The sequence below is a fragment of the Cherax quadricarinatus genome, chromosome 53 (assembly GCF_038502225.1).
Source record: "Cherax quadricarinatus isolate ZL_2023a chromosome 53, ASM3850222v1, whole genome shotgun sequence".
Taxonomy (NCBI): domain Eukaryota; kingdom Metazoa; phylum Arthropoda; class Malacostraca; order Decapoda; family Parastacidae; genus Cherax; species Cherax quadricarinatus.
The window spans coordinates 21,835,409-21,853,723 of record NC_091344.1 but is presented as its reverse complement, the minus strand read 5'-3'; the positions used below and the strand labels follow the sequence as shown (position 1 = coordinate 21,853,723).

Sequence of the window (18,315 nt, the reverse complement as noted above, 5' to 3'; positions counted from 1 at the left end):
ATTCAAACTTTCAACACTGATGCATCCTACTTAATCGAAGGTTAGTATAATTGTTAGTGTGTGTAGGGACGAATTTGCCTATTGTATTTTTTTTAATTTGTATGTCAGTATCACATGCAACAACTGCAACATGAACCATCTGTCTTTTTCTTATCCTTAATGACTGACGGATCTTGCAAAATGGAAAATAAAATTAGGAGTTTAAGATGTGTAGGTTGAATATTGCATTCTTTGCAGTAATTAGAGAATGCACCTTCTGCTCGGCTTCAAACTTTTAGACTCAGTGTTTTTTTTCCTGTACTTGTGTTTTCATGTACTATCTTTTGAGTTGTCTTAGTTTTAATTTGCCAGTTTTGTTGAAGAAAATTTTTTTCCGAGCAATAGCGAGAGAAAATCTCTTCTGATCGGCTACAATTCTTAAAAACTGGTGAATCTTACTTAAAGGAATTTTAACACTGATTTCTGTGGCTGTGCAAGTGCCAATTAGTCATTTTTTTTATTGAAGAAATTGAGATATTAGTTGCGATGTGATAACTTGGTAATGCCTCTTCCGACTGGCTTCAGATCACCACTAATAATTATTAACTGCATTATAAACTTTTGCAGCACTCTACACTATTTATTTTGTGTGCATTGATGTAGAGGGAGCTGGGTTTGTAAAATACGGGGATACCTTTCTCGAATTGCACAGTGCTGCATGTGTAGACTGTCTACGGAAAGGTGGACTGTCCACAATCAGTGTCTACGGTAAGATAAGCTGTCTACAGTAAGGCAGACTGTAGACACAGTCTGTCGACAGTTAGACACAGTCTGGCCTCGGGCAACATTATCATCACATTGACTATTCATCAGACACTCATGGGTCAGTGAGTCAGTGCAAACTCTCAGTGTGTGTGTGTAAAACTCACGGCAAAGTCGAAAACTGTGCTCCATTATTCACTCACTAGCAGACTGGATCACTCCACACATTTTCCGCTTCTAGTTCCTTTAGAAGCGAATAATAATTCACAGCCCCTCCCAAAAAAATTATTTCGTACAATTCTGAGCTGTGATTTGTATTTGAACAATACTCTATCAGTGTCAACGTCGGTGGATGGTTTGACCATTCTGAAATAGCTCTAGGCCTTTCGTGTTGCAATTAACACATCATCAGGAGCTTGCAATATTGCAGAAAACAGGAGGAGGTCCAAAGAGATACGATCACCTAAAGCCTTTGCGATAAAAATATATTTTTCTGTTCGTTTTTTTGGTGGTTATTGAGTGGTGATTGAGGGAGGGAAGAAGGTGGCATATTGGTGATTGAGGGCGGGAAGGAGGTGGCATATTGGTGATTGAGGGAGGGAAGGAGGTGGCATATTGGTGATTGAGGGAGGGAAGGAGGTGGCATATTGGTGATTGAGGGAGGGAAGGAGGTGGCATATTGGTGATTGAGGGAGGGAAGGAGGTGGCATATTGGTGATTGAGGGAGGGAAGGAGGTGGCATATTGGTGATTGAGGGAGGGAAGGAGGTGGCATATTGGTGATTGAGGGCGGGAAGGAGGTGGCATATTGGTGATTGAGGGAGGGAAGGAGGTGGCATATTGGTGATTGAGGGAGGGAAGGAGGTGGCATATTGGTGATTGAGGGAGGGAAGAAGGTGGCATATTGGTGATTGAGGGCGGGAAGGAGGTGGCATATTGGTGATTGAGGGAGGGAAGGAGGTGGCATATTGGTGATTGAGGGAGGGAAGGAGGGGTGGCATATTGGTGATTGAGGGAGGGAAGGAGGTGGCATATTGGTGATTGAGGGAGGGAAGGAGGTGGCATATTGGTGATTGAGGGAGGGAAGGAGGTGGCATATTGGTGATTGAGGGAGGGAAGGAGGTGGCATATTGGTGATTAAGGGCGGGAAGGAGGTGGCATATTGGTGATTGAGGGAGGGAAGGAGGTGGCATATTGGTGATTGAGGGAGGGAAGAAGGTGGCATATTGGTGATTGAGGGAGGGAAGGAGGTGGCATATTGGTGATTGAGGGAGGGAAGGAGGTGGCATATTGGTGATTGAGGGAGGGAAGGAGGTGGCATATTGGTAATTGAGGGAGGGAAGGAGGTGGCATATTGGTGATTGAGGGAGGGAAGGTGGTGGCATATTGGTGATTGAGGGAGGGAAGGAGGTGGCATATTGGTGATTGAGGGAGGGAAGGAGGTGGCATATTGGTGATTGAGGGAGGGAAGGAGGTGGTATATTGGTGATTAAGGGAGGGAAGGAGGTGGCATATTGGTAATTGAGGGAGGGAAGGAGGTGGCATATTGGTGATTGAGGGAGGGAAGGAGGTGGCATATTGGTGATTGAGGGAGGGAAGGAGGTGGCATATTGGTGATTGAGGGAGGGAAGGAGGTGGCATATTGGTGATTGAGGGAGGGAAGGAGGTGGCATATTGGTGATTGAGGGAGGGAAGGAGGTGGCATATTGGTGACTGAGGGAGGGAAGGAGGTGGCATATTGGTGACTGAGGGAGGGAAGGAGGTGGCATATTGGTGACTGAGGGAGGGAAGGAGGTGGCATATTGGTGATTGAGGGAGGGAAGGAGGTGGTATATTGGTGATTGAGGGAGGGAAGGAGGTGGCATATTGGTGACTGAAGGAGGAAGGAGGTGGCATATTGGTGACTGAGGGAGGGAAGGAGGTGGTATATTGGTGACTGAGGGAGGGAAGGAGGTGGCATATTGGTGACTGAGGGAGGGAAGGAGGTGGCATATTGGTGACTGAGGGAGGGAAGGAGGTGGCATATTGGTGACTGACGGAGGGAAGGAGGTGGCATATTGGTGACTGAGGGAGGGAAGGAGGTGGCATATTGGTGACTGAGGGAGGGAAGGAGGTGGCATATTGGTGACTGAGGGAGGGAAGGAGGTGGCATATTGGTGACTGAGGGAGGGAAGGAGGTGGCATATTGGTGACTGAGGGAGGGAAGGAGGTGGCATATTGGTGACTGAGGGAGGGAAGGAGGTGGCATATTGGTGACTGAGGGAGGGAAGGAGGTGGCATATTGGTGACTGAGGGAGGGAAGGAGGTGGCATATTGGTGACTGAGGGAGGGAAGGAGGTGGTATATTGGTGACTGAGGGAGGGAAGGAGGTGGCATATTGGTGACTGAGGGAGGGAAGGAGGTGGCATATTGGTGACTGAGGGAGGGAAGGAGGTGGTATATTGGTGACTGAGGGAGGGAAGGAGGTGGCATATTGGTGACTGAGGGAGGGAAGGAGGTGGTATATTGGTGACTGAGGAGGGAAGGAGGTGGCATATTGGTGACTGAGGGAGGGAAGGAGGGGCAGGATTGGTGACTGAGGGAGGGAAGGAAGGTGGGTAGTTGTGTTAGTTGTGGTAGTTGTGGTAGTGATGGTAGTTGTGGTAGTTGTGGTAGTTGTGGTAGTAGTGGTGGTAGTGGTGGTAGTTGGGGTAGTGGTGGTGGTAGTTGTGATAGTTGTGATAGTTGTGGTAGTTGTGGTAGTGGTGGTAGTGGTGGTAGTTGTGGTAGTTGTGGAAGTTGTGGTAGTTGTGGTAGTGGTGGTAGTTGTGGTAGTTGTGGTAGTTGTGGTAGTAGTGGTGGTAGTGGTGGTAGTTGTGGTAGTTGGGGTAGTGGTGGTGGTAGTTGTGATAGTTGTGATAGTTGTGGTAGTTGTGGTAGTGGTGGTAGTGGTGGTAGTTGTGGAAGTTGTGGTAGTTGTGGTAGTGGTGGTAGTGGTGGTAGTGGTGGTAGTTGTGGTAGTTGGGGTAGTGGTGGTGGTAGTTGTGATAGTTGTGATAGTTGTGGAAGTTGTGGTAGTTGTGGTAGTGGTGGTAGTGGTGGTAGTTGTGGTAGTTGTGGTAGTGGTGGTAGTGGTGGTAGTTGTGGTAGTGGTGGTAGTGGTGGTAGTTGTGGTAGTTGTGGTAGTGGTGGTAGTTGTGGTAGTTGTGGTAGTGGTGGTAGTTGTGGTAGTTGTGGTAGTGGTGGTAGTTGTGGTAGTTGTGGTTGTGGTAGTTGTGGTTGTGGTAGTAGTGGTAGTTGTGGTAGTTGTGGTTGTGGTAGTTGTGGTAGTGGTAGTTGTGGTAGTTGTGGTAGTTGTGGTTGTGGTAGTTGTGGTAGTTGTAGTTGTGGTAGTGGTGGTAGTTGTAGTTCTGGTAGTGGTGGTAGTTGTAGTTGTTGTGGTAGTTGTGGTAGTTGTAGTTGTGGTAGTGGTGGTAGTTGTAGTTCTGGTAGTTGTGGTAGTTGTAGTTGTGGTAGTTGTGGTAGTACTAGTTGTGGTTGTTGTGGTAGTACTAGTTGTGGTAGTTGTGGTTGTTGTGGTAGTACTAGTTGTGGTAGTTGTTGTAGTTGTGGTAGTTGTGGTAGTACTAGTTGTGGTAGTTGTTGTAGTTGTGGTAGTACTAGTTGTGGTAGTTGTGGTAGTGATAGTTGTGGTAGTTGTTGTAGTTGTGGTAGTTGTTGTAGTTGTGGTAGTGGTAGTTGTGGTAGTTGTTGTAGTTGTGGTAGTTGTGGTAGTTGTGGTAGTTGTGGTAGTTGTGGTAGTGGTAGTTGTGGTAGTTGTTGTAGTTGTGGTAGTTGTTGTAGTTGTGGTAGTTGTGGTAGTTGTGGTAGTGGTAGTTGTGGTAGTTGTGGTAGTTGTGGTAGTTGTGGTAGTGGTAGTTGTGGTAGTGGTAGTTGTGGTAGTGGTAGTTGTGGTAGTGGTAGTTGTGGTAGTTGTGGTAGTGGTAGTTGTGGTAGTTGTGGTAGTTGTTGTAGTTGTGGTAGTTGTGGTAGTGGTAGTTGTGGTAGTTGTGGTAGTTGTTGTAGTTGTGGTAGTTGTGGTAGTTGTAGTTGTGGTAGTTGTGGTAGTTGTAGTTGTGGTAGTTGTGGTAGTTGTAGTTGTGGTAGTTGTGGTAGTTGTAGTTGTGGTAGTTGTAGTTGTGGTAGATGGTGCTGAACAAGGAGAACTGAAACACCACAGTCTTGCGTAAACACTAATATAAAGTACGAACATTTATACACAATTTTGTACAGAATTCAGGGACACTTTGAATCTAAAAGAGATTAGAATTCCTGAGAAAAAAGTGAAAGCGAGAGATACTCTCAACTGTGAGCCAGCCAGAGGCGCGAAAGAGTCTGATGGTCTTAGGTGTTCCCGAAAACGAGGTAATCTTCCTCTGATGTATCAGAGGGCCGCAGCACCTTCATAGCTGCATCAGTATTAAGGCTGTTGACTCACTCTAAACTATGTCTACCTGTTTGGTCAATGTATTGAAAAAAATTCACGTGTAGGCAGGAAAAATATAAAAGAGGACTGTATATTTTGATGTCGTCTCGAGAAAGAGGGAAGAAGAGAGAGGTATGGGAATAAAAATGTGTTATTGAAAATAGATGTATATTTTGTGTTAATGAGAGGATTAAGAAAAGACAAAGTTTGTTAACGAGTGACATCTGTGGATTTGTTGTTGTTGCTGTAGGTGATGGTGGGGATGGTTGGACTGTTGTTGGTGGCGATGGTTGTACTGTTGTTGGTGGTGTTGGTTGTACTGTTGTTGGTGGTGTTGGTTGTACTGTTGTTGGTGGCGATGGCTGGACTGTTGTTGGTGGTGATGGTTGTACTGTTGTTGGTGGCGATGGCTGGACTGTTGTTGGTGGTGTTGGTTGTACTGTTGTTGGTGGTGTTGGTTGTACTGTTGTTGGTGGTGTTGGTTGTACTGTTGTTGGTGGTGTTGGTTGTACTGTTGGTGGTGGTGTTGGTTGGACTGTTGTTGGTGGGGATGGTTGGACTGTTGTTGGTGGTGTTGGTTGTACTGTTGTTGGTGGTGTTGGTTGTACTGTTGGTGGTGGTTGTTGTTGTTGGTGGTGTTGGTTGTACACTGTGGACTGTTGACTGTTGTGATGGTTGTACTGTTGTTGGTGGCTGTTGTTGGTGGTGTTGGTTGTATGGCTGGTTGGTGGTGACTGTTGTTGGTGGTGTTGGTTGCACTGTTGTTGGTGGTGTTGGTTGTACTGTTGTTGGTGGTGATGGTTGTACTGTTGGTGGTGGTGATGGTTGTACTGTTGTTGGTGGTGATGGTTGTACTGTTGTTGGTGGTGATGGTTGTACTGTTGTTGGTGGTGTTGGTTGTACTGTTGTTGGTGGTGATGGTTGTACTGTTGTTGGTGGTGATGGTTGTGCTCTTGGTGGTGGTGATGGTTGTACTGTTGTTGGTGGTTATGGTTGTACTGTTGTTGGTGGTGATGATTGTACTTTTGGGGGTGGGGGTGGTGGGGGAGAAGGTCTTACAGGTGCTGGTGTCAGGGACGAAAGGGGTCGTGGGGAGAGGGGATCGTAGGGGAGGGAAGAGATATGAGGGGAAAAAAGGTCGTGTGCTCTATCTCTCCAGCAGGTCTGCTCAGCACACAGGTCTCTCCCCTGTTTACTTTCATTTCATGCAAATGTTCCTTTCCATGAGAACTTACACACACACACACACACACACACACACACACACACACACACACACACACACACACACAGACACACACACACACACACACACACACACACACACACACACACACACACACACACACACACACACACACACACACACACACACACACACACACACACACACACAAACCTGGAGAGAGGTGTTGTCACTATCAAAATCCAGCTTGTGTTTAGACATACTAGATCTTATCTCAGAAATAAGGCAGGAGAGAAAGAGAGAGAGAGAGAGAGAGAGAGAGAGAGATGGGTGGACTGTATATTCTTGGACTGCCGGAAGCCATTTGTTGCTGTACCTCACAAGTAAGTAGGATCAAAAAAAAAAGTGGGCAAGAATAACAGGGAGTGTGTCACAGTGGATTAAAAAGCATATTATGGGAAAAAAAGACCAAGACTTCTTCTCCCAGAAGATGTCAGCATGAAAAAAAAAAGTGTAATAATCGAGAGTTCTATTAAGATAATTATTGAAGCCAACGCCGAAAACTTCTCACCAACCAGAAGTTTTTTTTCATTCAGCTATGAACAAATTAAAGGGAGACAGTTAATAATATTGTTTCACTAATATCTGCATTATACAATGTTTTTTTTCAGTCAGTATGGTAGAAATTTTTTCCAATAACAACGTAGGTTTATCTTGCATTGGGTTAACACGAAATTATGTCCGTGATGTCCGTGATGTCCGTGATGTCCGTGATGTCCGTGCAGATAACGGAACACTTCTAATTACTGGAGTTTATTCATCTAAGTATCGTGCGTCTAGCTAGTAATTAGTAGACGGAGGATAGAGTCTCCACTATCCTAATGATTCACATGCATATAGAACTGTACCAAGTACAATATTATCACTAGGGAATGAAAAATAATCAGATTTCACTAGAGAAAGAGGACAGTGTTTTCAATTCCAACCATCAACAATCCTTCAGCCAACATTAAAATGCTACAAGTTCACAGACTGAAGGTCAAAAGCCCTTCAACCAACATTATACCAGATGGGACTGAGTCTGGTGTGTCCCTAGTCTGCGGATGATTTAAAATTATTGACAATAAAACCCGTTGAGGACAAGGAAAGGATACCAATAGACCCGAGGAAACTACTGGATTGGTCAGACAATTGACTACTGAAATTCATCCCCAGGAAACGCAAGGGTGTAGAACCTGGGAAGGGGTAAGAAGACCAGGACCCGAGTATAGACTCTGGGGACAGAGGCTATAAGCCTCACTCAAAGATAAAAGCCCTATGGAGAGCTATAGTCCTGAGTACATCGCCCGAGGAATATATCAATCGATTAATATCCTCAGCCAGTGTTTGTTTGGCAAGTCTCAGAGGACGTTTAAGTAATCACAGCGGAGACATTCATGACACTATATACGACATATGTCAGGCTTCTCTTAGAGCACACTGCCCCAGCAAGGAACCCACACCTGATAAAAAATTAGAGAAAGCTCGATGATTTGCAACGAGATTAGTTCCAGAGCTGAGGGGCATAAACTACAAGGAAAGGCTTAGGGAAATGAGCCTAAAGACATTTGTGAATAGAAGAATGAGAGAGGAGGGATAGAATTCTGCAAAGACTATTGCACAGGTGTAAAGTTTTGCTCTGTACATCTGTTAATTTTGACTATTGTATCGGCTGTGCACCATCTGTCTCCAGGGATAAACGGTCCTCTTTACTGTCTCTAAGACAAATGGCGTCACTTCCGTTCAGGAAAAAAAACATTATGGGATCCGTAATTGAAGGAGAGCTTTGTGAGGCTCGTTGGAACAGGTGAGTGTCACAACACAAACCAATATTTCAGCTTTCACAGCTGCGACACAAACATTCTCAGAGCCTCCCCTCACACACACACACACACACACACACACACACACACACACACACACACACACACACACACACACACACACACACACACACACACACACACACACGCACACACACACACACACACACACACACACACACACACACACACACACACACACACACACACACACACACACACACACACACACACACACAACACATGCGTAGGCCATAGGCCAGGATTGTCTATTAAATGCTTTTTCCACCAGACTGTTGCTGCCGGCGGCCCACTGACACACATATTCGTCACAGTCTGGTTGTTCCGGTACTTGCCTGAGGCAGGTATATCGTTTCCTCTTGAAAACTTCTACATTCGTTCCAGCAATATTTCTTGCATCACCTTGTAATAAGTTGAATAATCTTCGACTATATATATTAACACAGTTTTCTCTTATTGTGTTCGCGGTGTCCATATTTTATTAAACTGGACCTATTTTTTCACTTCCCTTTATATCTCTCGCTCTGGTACGTTGTTGTAGTTGTGTGTATAGAAATATCTCTCCTTCCAGTACGTTGCTGTGGTAGTGCGTAGATCTGGAACCTGGGCCTCCAGCATCTTCCAGGTGTATATTATAATCACCCCCCCCTCTCCACATCCCCTCCCCACTCCCCACCCCACCTTACTCCCCACCCTACCCTAGCTCAAAGACTGCTAGCAACAATAACACCAGGTATGGTGTACACACAGTGTACAGAGCAACACAAAGCAACACAGAGCAACACAGAGCAATACAGAGCCAGAGTAAAACAAGGGAATATAACAAGGAAAATATCTAGTGAATGAGTTTTTCAAAAGTGTCTTTTTTTTATTGTGGGGAGGAGAGGTAGGGACGAGTGGGAGGGAGGGTAGAGAGGGTGGATAGGGAGGGAGGGAGGGAGATAGGGGAGGGTGGGAGGGAAGGAGAGAGGGAAGGAGGGAGGAGAGGGAGGGAGGGAGGGAAGGGAGGGAAGGGGTTCCTGTATTATATGTTTATAAAATACAGGACGCCCTTCCCTGCCTACCTCCCTCCCTCCCACTCTCTTCTTCCTCTTTCCTCTTCCTCTCCTCCCTTTTTCTCTCCTCCCTTTTCCTTTCCTCCCTTTTCTCTCCTCCCTTTTCCTCTTCTATTTTGCTGATTGAGGAACTCATGAATCAAAACTTTTTTTTCCTCAAAGATCAACTCGTTAGTCAGGACAGTGAAAACTTGTCGAGTAAACACACACACACACACACACACACACACACACACACACACACACACACACACACACACACACACACACACACACTGGGAGAGTCAGAGTGACAAATATTTTCAGAGAGTTTTTCTTACCCTAGACAGTATGAGATTGAACTGTCTAAGAAATTAATGAAGAGGAGACACATTGTGATGTTTGTAGTTCTTAATGGCGTACTGGAGACACTAGTGGCGCACTCTTACTGGCTAGAACCACTGTGTGATGACTGAACGTTTCTCTCTGTTCATTGATATGTCACGACTTGATGAAAGTCTAAACAATAAGAAAATCTGGAAAGTGTGTTGAGGCGTCCTTATGTTGACTGTATTGAGGCGTCCTTGTGTTGAAGCGTCCTTGTGTTGACTGTGTTGAAGCGTCCTTGTGTTGACTGTGTTGAAGCGTCCTTGTGTTGACTGTGTTGAGGCGTCCTTGTGTTGAAGCGTCCTTGTGTTGAAGCGTCCTTGTGTTGACTGTGTTGAGGCGTCCTTGTGTTGAAGCGTCCTTGTGTTGACTGTGTTGAAGCGTCCTTGTGTTGACTGTGTTGAAGCGTCCTTGTGTTGACTGTGTTGAGGCGTCCTTGTGTTGAGGCGTCCTTATGTTGACTGTATTGAGGCGTCCTTGTGTTGAAGCGTCCTTGTGTTGACTGTGTTGAGGCGTCCTTGTGTTGAAGCGTCCTTGTGTTGACTGTGTTGAGGCGTCCTTGTGTTGAAGCGTCCTTGTGTTGACTGTATTGAGGCGTCCTTGTGTTGAAGCGTCCTTGTGTTGACTGCGTTCAGGCGTCCTTGTGTTGAAGCGTCCTTGTGTTGACTGTATTGAGGCGTCCTTGTGTTGACTGTGTCGATGCGTCCTTGTGTTGAAGCGTCCTTGTGTTGACTGTATTGAGGCGTCCTTGTGTTGAAGCGTCCTTGTGTTGACTGTGTTGAGGCGTCCTTGTGTTGAAGCGTCCTTGTGTTGACTGTGTTGAAGCGTCCTGAAGCGTCCTTGTGTTGACTGTATTGAGGCGTCCTTGTGTTGAAGCGTCCTTGTGTTGACTGTGTTGAGGCGTCCTTGTGTTGAAGCGTCCTTGTGTTGACTGTGTTGAGGCGTCCTTGTGTTGAAGCGTCCTTGTGTTGACTGCGTTGAAGCGTCCTTGTGTTGACTGTGTTGAGGCGCCCTTGTGTTGAAGCGTCCTTGTGTTGACTGTGTTGAGGCGTCCTTGTGTTGAAGCGTCCTTGTGTTGACTGTGTTGAGGCGTCCTTGTGTTGAAGCGTCCTTGTGTTGACTGAGTTGAGGCGTCCTTGTGTTGAAGCGTCCTTGTGTTGACTGTGTTGAAGCGTCCTTGTGTTGACTGTGTTGAGGCGTCCTTGTGTTGAAGCGTCCTTGTGTTGACTGTGTTCAGGCGTCCTTGTGTTGAGGCGTCCTTGTGTTGAAGCGTCCTTGTGTTGAAGCGTCCTTGTGTTGAAGCGTCCTTGTGTTGAGGCGTCCTTGTGTTGAGGCGTCCTTGTGTTGAAGCGTCCTTGTGTTGAGGCGTCCTTGTGTTGAGGCGTCCTTGTGTTGAGGCGTCCTTGTGTTGAGGCGTCCTTGTGTTGAGGCGTCCTTGTGTTGAGGCGTCCTTGTGTTGAGGCGTCCTTGTGTTGAGGCGTCCTTGTGTTGAGGCGTCCTTGTGTTGAGGCGTCCTTGTGTTGAGGCGTCCTTGTGTTGAGGCGTCATTGTGTTGAGGCGTCCTTGTGTTGAGGCGTCCTTGTGTTGAGGCGTCCTTGTGTTGAGGCGTCCTTGTGATGAGGCGTCCTTGTGTTGAGGCGTCCTTGTGTTGAGGCGTCCTTGTGTTGAGGCGTCCTTGTGTTGAGGCGTCCTTGTGTTGAGGCGTCCTTGTTGAGGCGTCCTTGTTGAGGCATCCTTGTTGAGGCGTCCTTGTGGATCTTAAACAAGCTGAGTCACCTGATTTACTGGTGAAAGTGAGAGTAATCAACAGATGATGGTGATCATGCTGTTGTCATGTTCATTCAGCTCGCCGACACCTCCAGTGAAGGTGATAGAAAGTTACATGTTGGATGTCACTTTCCCCAAGCATCCCTTCACCTTCTTTCCCACCTTCCTCAATCATCCCTTCACTCTCTCTCTCTCACCTACCCCAAGCATCCCATCACCCTCTTTTTCACCTTCCTCAAGCATCCCTTCACCTTCGCTCCCACCTTCCTCAATCATCCCTTCACTCTCTCTCTCTCACCTTCCCCAAGCATCCCATCACCCCCTCTCTCGCCTTCCCCAAGCAGCCCATCACCCTCTCTTTCACCTTCCTCAAGCATCCCTTCACCTTCTCTCCCACCTTCCTCAAGCATCCCTTCACTCTCTCTCCCACCTTCCTCAAGCATCCCTTCACCTTCTTTCCCACCTTCCTCAATCATCCCTTCACTCTCTCTCTCACCTTCCCCAAGCATCCCATCACCCCCTCTCTCACCTTCCCCAAGCATCCCATCACCCTCTCTTTCACCTTCCTCAAGCATCCCTTCACCTTCTCTCCTACCTTCCTCAATCATCCCTTCACCCTCTCTCCCACCTTTCTCAAGCATCCCTTCACCTTCTCTCCCACCTTCCTCAATCATCCCTTCACCTTCTCTCTCACCTTCCTCAAGCATCCATTCACCTTCTCTCCCACCTTCCTCAAGCATCCCTTCACCTTCTCTCCCACCTTCCTCAAGCATCCCTTCACCTTCTCTCCCACCTTCCTCAAGTATCCCTTCACCTTCTTTCCCACCTTCCTCAAGCATCCCTTCACCTTCTCTCCCACCTTCCTCAAGCATCCATTCACCTTCTCTCCCACCTTCCTCAAGCATCCCTTCACCTTCTCTCCCACCTTCCTCAAGCATCCCTTCACCTTCTCTCCCACCTTCCTCAAGTATCCCTTCACCTTCTCTCCCACCTTCCTCAAGCATCCCTTCACTCTCTCTCCCACCTTCCTCAAGCATCCCTTCACCTTCTCTCCCACCTTCCTCAAGCATCCCTTCACCTTCTCTCCCACCTTCCTCAAGCATCCCTTCACCTTCTCTCCCACCTTTCTCAAGCATCCCTTCACCTTCTCTCCCACCTTCCTCAAGTATCCCTTCACCTTCTTTCCCACCTTCCTCAAGCATCCCTTCACCTTCTCTCCCACCTTCCTCAAGCATCCCTTCACCTTCTCTCCCACCTTTCTCAAGCATCCCTTCACCTTCTCTTCCACCTTCCTCAAGCATCCTTTCACCTTCTCTCCCACCTTTCTCAAGCATCCCTTCACCTTCTCTCCCACCTTCCTCAAGTATCCCTTCACCTTCTCTCCCACCTTTCTCAAGTATCCCTTCACCTTCTCTCCCACCTTCCTCAAGTATCCCTTCACCTTCTCTCCCACCTTCCTCAAGTATCCCTTCACCTTCTCTCCCACCTTCCTCAAGCATCCCTTCACCTTCTCTCCCACCTTTCTCAAGCATCCCTTCACCTTCTCTCCCACCTTCCTCAAGTATCCCTTCACCTTCTCTCCCACCTTTCTCAAGTATCACTTCACCTTCTCTCCCACCTTCCTCAAGCATCCCTTCACCTTCTCTCCCACCTTCCTCAAGCATCCCTCTACCTCCTCTCCTACCTTCTCTAAGCCTCCCTTTCCTCCCTTCCTCTTTCTCCACCACACCTCCCACACCAGGTTCTTCAGTTCACAATTTCCGACTCACCACTGGGTAATATCCGTGAAAACAACCTTCTTTTTCGGACACTTTCGACTCAGTTATGAAAAAAACGGAAGTTCAATAACTCTGTACTCTTATTACCCATCATGAATAAATGATATATTGACTTACACCTACTGTATTAACAATGAATAATGCTCTAATTCAGCGTCGATTTATTTACACACAAATAACTCGCACATGTGAGAATGAAATTTATGACGACGTTTCGGTCTGATTTGAACCATTAACTAGTGATTAGTTAATGGCTTGTTAATGGTCCAAGTCAGAGCGAAACGTCGCCATGAGTTAAATTCTCTTATGTACGAGTTGTCTCTGTTTTGTTCCAGTCATGGTATTATGCCTTTTTATTCTCTATTGATATATATTTTTACCTCCTTTTCATGAATATTTAGAGGAGCAGTATACGTAGATATACCAAAACAGAGGAAGGATAAATAAAGAGACAAGGTAAGTTAAGGAACTAATAAATACAACAATTACTTTTGAAATATCATCAGACTCAATCATTTCCTAAGATATTTACCGTAACAATTCATTTTGGAAAGACTCAAACCACACTACAAACCATAATAATAAAACTAACTTTGGTTCACATATAATTACAGACACAATTACCAGAAAACAGAAATACCTCCATGGTAAGTGATGGGAATGCTCTCGATATAGCTCTATATATTTGGATGACTATATAAAGGTTACAAAGTCACGCTGGAGAAAGAATCTGAACCCAAGCAAGCAGTCCTAAGACTATCATGTCAGAGACTGCCATGGATTCCAATCCTGCCCGTTCTTCTCCTTATTGTTATTCTTTTTAGGGCCTGGTGGCCTGGGGGCTAAAGCCCCCTCTTCACACACGGAGGGCCCGGGTTTGATCCCCGGCGGGTGGAAACATTTCGACACGTTTCCTTACATCTGTTGTCCTGTTCACCTAGCAGCAAATAGGTACCTGGGTGTTAGTCGACTGGTGTGGGTCGCATCCTGGGGGACAAGATTAAGGACCCCAATGGAAATAAGTTAGACAGTCCTCGATGACGCACTGACTTTCTTGGGTTATCCTGGGTGGCTAACCCTCCGGGGTTAAAAATCCGAACGAAATCTTATCTTATCTTCTCACTATTACCTTACGCAGTGTGGAGTCGGACACCCGTAGTAAACTCTACGGACTTGCGCTGCCGTGTTTCGTTTACTCTGACACAGCCTAGAATTCAATGGTTGGAAAAAGATCAGTTCTAAGAGTGGTACACCTTGAAGCGATTAACCCGTATGAGCTATTAAGTGCAAGGAGTACTGGAGGCTCGACTCTCTCTCTGCTAAATTTACTCTGCTCTCTGAAAAGAGTAAATTTAATATTGGTATTTAATACAGCTGTATGTGAACACTGCTAGTAGGTACCACAGCTGTATGTGAACACTGCTAGTAGGTACCACAGCTGTATGTGAACACTGCTAGTAGGTACCACAGCTGTATGTGAACACTGCTAGTAGGTACCACAGCTGTACGTGAACACTGCAAGTAGGTACCACAGCTGTACGTGAACACTGCAAGTAGGTACCACAGCTGTACCTGAACACTGCTAGTAGGTACCACAGCTGTACGCGAACACTGCTGGCAATAAAATAAATGTATATAGCCAGGGAGGAAGCAGAATATATCACTGTAGTATATCACGAGAGTATAGCAAATAGCCCTGAAGGGAGGCAGGGGGGAGGCAGGGGGAGGCAGGGGGAGGCAGGGGGGAGGCAGGGGGAGGCAGGGGGAGGCAGGGGGGAGGCAGGGGGGAGGCTGGGGGGAGGCAGGGGGGCAGGGGGATGCAGGGGGAGGCAGGGGGCGAGGCAAGGGGGAGGCAGGGGGAGGCAGGGGGGAGGCAGGGGGAGGCAGGGGGGAGGTAGGGGGGAGGCAGGGGGGGAGGCAGGGGGAGGCAGGGGGGAGGCAGGGGGGCAGGGGGAGGCAGGGGGAGGCAGTGGGCGAGGCAGGGGGGAGGCAGGGGGAGGCAGGGGGGAGGCAGGGGGAGGCAGGGGGGGAAGGCAGGGGGGAGGCAGGGGGAGGCAGGAGGGAGGCAGGGAGAGGCAGGGGGGGAGGCAGGGGGAGGCAGGGGGGAGGCAGGGGGAGGCAGGGGGAGGCAGGGGGGGAGGCAGGGGGAGGCAGGGGAGGCAGGGGGGAGGCAGGGGGAGGCAGGGGGGAGGCAGGGGGGGAGGCAGGGGGAGGCAGGGGGGGAGGCAGGGGGAGGCAGGGGGGAGGCAGGGGGGAGGCAGGGGGAGGCAGGGGGAGGCAGGGGGGAGGCAGGGGGAGGCAGGGGGGAGGCAGGGGGCGAGGCAGGGCTGAGGCAGGGGGAGGCAGGGGGGAGGCAGGGGAGAGGCAGGGGGGGAGGCAGGGGGGGAGGCAGGGAGAGGCAGGGGGGAAGAAGGGGGAGGCAGGGGGGGAGGCAGGGGGAGGCAGGGGGGGAGGCAGGGAGAGGCAGGGGGAGGCAGGGGGGAGGCAGAGGGGGAGGCAGGGGGAGGCAGGGGGGGAGGCAGGGGGAGGCAGGGGGAGGCAGGGGGAGGCAGGGGGGAGGCAGGGGGGAGGCAGGGGGGGGAGGCAGGGGGGGAGGCAGGGGGGGAGGCAGGGGGAGGCAGGGGGAGGCAGGGGGGAGGCAGGGGGAGGCAGGGGGGAGGCAGGGGGGGAGGCATGCGAAATGGCAAGTTTATCATAACAAACACTAACAATGTTAACTGTACGTTGGAGTTAGATTAACTTAGCACTAATACTAATGCTGGTGCGGTGTTAACTCTATAATGGTGTTAGATTAAGTTAACGGTGATATAAGAGAAACTTAACACTGGTATTAGGGGCTTACCAATGGTATAAGCCAACTTAGCATTGATAAATCGGTAAAGTTAACGCTGGTATAAGGAGAAAACGAGAACTGGGATTAGATTTAACACTGGTATGCCCAAGATGAACCTCACAATGGTGTCAGTGGTATTACAGCTACAATGGTGTCAGTGGTATCACAACTACAATGGTGTCAGTGGTATCACAACTACAATGGTGTCAGTGGTATCACAACTACAATGGTGTCAGTGGTATCACAACTACGATGGTGTCAGTGGTATCACAACTACAATGGTGTCAGTAGTATCACCACTACAATGGTGTCAGTGCTATCACAACTACAATGGTGTCAGTGGTATCACCACTACAATGGTGTCAGTGGTATCACCACTGTAATGGTGTCAGTGGTATCACCCCATACAATGGTGTCAATGGTATCACCACTACAATGGTGTCAGTGGTATCACCATTACAATGGTGTCAGTGGTATCACCACTACAATGGTGTCAGTGGTATCACCACTACAATGGATTCAACAAAAAATAATGATTAGTTAGGTTCCAACCCTCCTTTATTCTATGAAAATGCATAGAGTTTGTTTCTTTATATATATATATATATATATATATATATATATATATATATATATATATATATATATATATATATATATATATATATATATATATATATATATATATATATATATATATATATATATAGACAATGTACTTACTGACGTATGATGCTGGCTGCTGGAATGAGAGTGAGTTGAGAGGGTGGAGGTAATCTGAGTGGGTGGTAGTATCGTGTGGCCCGTCAGGAGGTGGGTGGGTGGGTGGGTGGGTCGGTGGGTGGGTGGTGGGCTGCACCAGAAGCTGGCCAACTTGCCGCCAAGTGTGGGCGGCAACCTGTCATAATACCTTTATATACTCACCTGTTGCTGCAGGAGAGAGGTTGCCAGACGCTCTCCTCTTGGTGTCTTGGCTTTCACAGTGGCACAGTACCATGTCTGGCACTCCCTCGGTGTGTGTGTGTGTGTGTGTGTGTGTGTGTGTGTGTGTGTGTGTGTGTGTGTGTGTGTGTGTACTCACCTACTTATGGTTGTGCCTTCGTCAGGCCTATTATACCCAATTACTGTCTAGGTCGTCTCACTTCCTAACAAATCTGAGGCTGAATAAATACTTCCTGACATCCCTCTGATTCGTCTATGTTTTTAACCTCCAGCTGTGCCCTCGTGTGCCTGTTTCGCACCTCTCAGACTGTGCTTATCCACCCTATAATTTCCTTCAGTCTACCGCACGTCACTATCAAGTCTTCCCTAGTACGCTTGTCCTCTAATGTCATCAAGTTTAATTCCTATAAATTCTCCTCATACTTCATATCCCTTAACTCTGGAACTAATATTACTGCAAACTCCTACATCTTTTCCCTTTTCCTGTCATGGTCAATCAAGTATCGGTTCCATACTGATGTTGAGTACTCTTAAGATGTCCTCTGGGTGAGTATAGCACCAAGCACGACGCTGGAATAACCTTGGTAACATAAACACGTCTGGCTGACTTAATTAAGATTACCTTCAAAGGATCTCAACACAGAATCATTCACGATTCTTAGATGAGCGGGACATAATTTGTACCTCTCATTTAATTGTCGTGAATGATTCTTTGCTGAGAGTTCTTGAAGGTAATCATAGATTTGCCAGACGCGGTTATGATGCTAAGGTTACTCCGGCGATGTGCTTGGTGCTATGCTCACCCCGAGGTCCTTCTCCTAGAGTGAGCCTGACACCCAGAGTCCCCTTAGTCTGTCCTGCTTCAGATAATACTCACGCTGCCACTCTATATCAACCATAATTGTATCAGCTAAGATTCGTGCCAGTGTGAGCAAGGACCAATTAGCGACGAGATCGAAATCAAGGAATATCACTACCAGCCAATCAGCTCATGTGATAGCTCTTCACTCTGAGCGTCGACCATTTACAAGCGAGATCTTATTCTTGAAATACCCATACCAACTACGAGCCCAGAGTAATCTTTCCTCACTTCCATATTTATACTTCAAAAAACAAACGAATATTTTTTACGATATGGCAAACTTTTAAACATAAAATGCGAATTGTAAACAAAGAAAAAATATAAATAAAAGGGTTAGAGGCGTGACGAGGCTTCATTTTGATGTTGCACGCAGGAAACACTGATCTAAGCCTCTGGGCTCCTGGGATTTGCATTCACTAATAGAAACTTCATTGTGTTCTGCACAACCACGTCTGCCTC

The 18,315-nt window shown here is 47.6% G+C and overlaps 1 protein-coding gene across 1 annotated transcript in view; it reads right to left on the bottom strand.

Moving 5' to 3' along the window:
• LOC128692372 (uncharacterized) overlaps positions 1-16,874 on the bottom strand; it is a 147,365-nt gene extending 130,491 nt beyond the window's left edge. Inside the window, exon 1 of the mRNA XM_053781523.2 lies at positions 16,776-16,874. The gene's annotated coding sequence lies outside the window, so the exon portion shown is untranslated. The remainder of the gene's footprint in view (positions 1-16,775) is intronic.
• Between the last annotated feature and the right edge of the window lie 1,441 nt (positions 16,875-18,315).